The following is a 3,191-nucleotide window of genomic DNA, read 5'->3' as shown; positions in this document are numbered from 1 at the left end:
ATACGGCTCTTGAAAAAGCAGATCGGAGCTGCCCATAGGCCCGTATTGTCGCTGGGGGAAGGACAGGGTCTTGACTTTGGCCCATGGGAAGGGATGGCTCCTTGTGGCAGAGAGGCCCCTGACTGGTAATCAAAAAAGGTCCCAGATGAGGTTTGTTAAAGACCTGGCCCTGCTGTGTGAGTGTAGACAAAACACTTAACCTCTCTGAGCCCCCGTGGCTTGGTCCGCTTTATTTGAAACTGGAAGTAATACGCATCCATCTCGAGTGACGGGGTGGTTTGCGGGGTTCAAGTACAAGACCGTGGGTGTCCAGAGGCCTTTGTAAGCTGCCCGGGATGGCCCAGCCCTACTTCGTGAATGTCCTCCAGTGCTGCTTGGAACGAGGGGCTAAGGCTCTCCGTGAAAAAGCCTTTCTTCCTTTGCGCCCTTCCCCTTCATCCTCTGTCCTTCCCCGCAAAGCAGCCCGGGAAAGCCCCCTGAAGCTCGCCGGGGGCTGGGCGAGCCCCCTGGAGCTTAGGATCACCTTCCTTCTTCTTCACTACGTGCTCTTACAAGCAGGTGACTTCACAGCTCCTGGGCGAACAGCGCCCTTTCCAGACTGTGGGGGGTCCCCCTTCTCTCTAGCGCGGGACACACGCTGCAGGCCCCTTTATAGGCAGGGCACCTCTTTTCTATTAAATATCTACTTTCTATGCCCATTTCTCTCTCTCATCCACCTTTAGAAGCAATTTGGATCAGGTTATATCTAAAACCTGCTTCACATCGTCATTGCTCCCCACCCCCCGCCCCCCTGGCAGATAAAACCCAAAGCCCTCAGCCCCACCCGTGGGTCTCAGGCCCAGCCCTGGCGCCTGGCCCAGAGCAGGAACTTGGGTCTTCGGAGACGCCCCCTTCTTGCTCCGCGGCCTCACACTGCAGAGGGCCGAGCCCCCTGCTTCCACAGACGCCAGAGGACCACCCTCCCACCCACCGGCCCCTGGCCCCCGCTCACTTACGGAAATTTCGGCCTTTCCTACCATCCTTGACATTTGCAGGCTATCTGGTGCTGTGAGAAACAGAAGCTTTTACAGAAGGCCTTTCAGCCTGCGGCAGTGGATCCGCATAGGTCAGAGGTCATGGCCACTGGGGGCAATTGTGTGGGCTGCTAACTGGGTGTTTGACATTTGTGGTGTGGTCATGTTTTCCCTGCTGCTGGCCTTGCGCACATCTCCAGCGTGGTTCCGCGCAGGGCAGTCCCTTTCACGGGAAGGTGCATGTGGGCACCAGGAAACTTCTAGAACCCAAGTAGGCTCCGGTCGTGAAGGCGGCCCTGATAAGCGCAAATGGCAGAAGCCGGCCAGGGTTAGGGTGAAGCCAGCGAGGCACTCGCCTAGAGCACAGAATTTAAGGGGATGCCTCAAACTCGGAAATCGCGACCAATCCTATTTTCCTGCAATATTTTAAAGGACAAAATTAATGCCAAAAAAAAAAAAAATTCAAAGTGAACGAAATAGCAAAATGTTAAATCACGTCAAGATGACCCTTCGATGATGCAGGCCGGCCCCGCACACCTCACCCTGATCCCCGCCAGCTCTGGGGGGTGCGTTGCTGCCTGAGTGCCAGGGTCACTGCCCCGTGATAAGAATAATCAGTGCTTGTCAGACTCATCCGGCGCAGAGGCCTCGACTGAAGCCAGCTCTGTCCCATGGGCTGGAGCAGTGGGCATTTGGGGGCAAGTGAACTTCCACGTGTTCATGTTCTGGAAGGACCGGGTCCCTCATTTTTGTCCTCTGAGGTGGTAACAGTTCACCCGCCCGTGTCAGGTCAAGTGGCCCTAGAGCTGAGGAAGGCCCGTGGTGCCTAAGAATCGAGGCAAACACAGTCAGATCTGTTTTTTTGTTTGTTTTTTGTTTTTTGTTTTTTTGTTTTTTTTTTCCCTCCAGAATGCTCCAGACATTCAGACCTCTGGTTAATCCTGTTAGGGCAAGTGACTTCCCTGTTCTTCCTAGGGGGTGTGGAAATGAGCTGTAAATTCACCTGACAGCAGGTCCCTCGGTCCCCACACTACCCCTTCTGCTGGGACCTGGAGCACGCATGGCTCTCTCCGCTCCAGCACCACCGTCCTGGCTGTCCCCCACCTGGAAGGCTAACTCCATCTGCCACTCGCTGCGTGGCTTGTTCAGGTCTCATCTTAAAACGTCACCTCCTCAGAGCCACCTTCTCTGAGCACCGAGTCATAACCTGCCCCTCTGACTTTTCTTGCCTGTGCTTTGTTAATTTCCTCTTTTAAACGCCCAGCCTTCGCTTCCTGGTGTGTTTCCCTGATCAGACTGGGCGAGCCAGGGCGCCGCAGGGCTGGGGGCACAGTGGGGGCTCGAGCCACCTTGACCTGCGTATCCCTCCGCACCTTCACCCCTGCCTGTCCCTCTGCTCCTTTCCCTAGACTGTTCGCCTCTCCTGCATTCTGACTCTGCCCAAACGACCCGCGGGCCGCCTGGATGCCCTACTTTCCCATGGAGGGTGGTCCCCAGGGGTGGTCTGTGTGCGTGTGTTTGTGGGGGGGGGCGGTGCTGGAGAGGCAGGACCCTCTTCAGTCATTTGGAGAAAGGCAAGCAACTGAAGAGGGGAATATTGGGAGACCCTCGTCAGGGAGCAAGAACCTGCTCAGCAGAAACTGGGGAAACAGCCAGAGGCTAGGGGAGCCCAGGGAATGTTTCTAATCGCCCCCCGCCCCCGCCCCCGGCCCCGCCGTCGCCTCCCCCAGTCCCATTTCTACCCCGCGCTTTCCACTCGCAGGCCCACCGTGTGGCCTTGGGAAGCCCCGTAGGGGGATAATCAGACAGTGGTGGGCAAGCGGGAAAACAAAGACTGGGGCCCTGGGGCCCTGGGGTGGAAGGGGAGGCGCGAAGGGACGGGTCCTGAAGCCTGGCGAGCATGCCGACACCTCCCCCGCCCCCCGCCCCACGGGAAAGATCTAAAATCCTGGTTCCTAAGATTCTCTCACTGGAGAAAACCTGGAGTGGCCACATCAAACTTCACTATGACCCCTCCGATGACTTGGGATGGCTTGGGGACCCCACAAGTCACCCCTTGGTGCGGCCGCGGGCTGTCGTTTTCTGGGCCGGGGGCGCAGAGAAAGCCCTCTTTCGCCGCCGGGCGGGTGGGAGTCCCCGGGGCGCGGGCCGGGGCGGGCCGGCGGGGGAGGGGAGGGG

This window comes from Pteropus vampyrus, unplaced genomic scaffold (genome assembly GCF_000151845.1).
Source record: "Pteropus vampyrus isolate Shadow unplaced genomic scaffold, Pvam_2.0 Scaffold430, whole genome shotgun sequence".
Taxonomy (NCBI): Eukaryota; Metazoa; Chordata; class Mammalia; order Chiroptera; family Pteropodidae; genus Pteropus; species Pteropus vampyrus.
Note: the sequence above shows the minus strand (reverse complement) of the source record.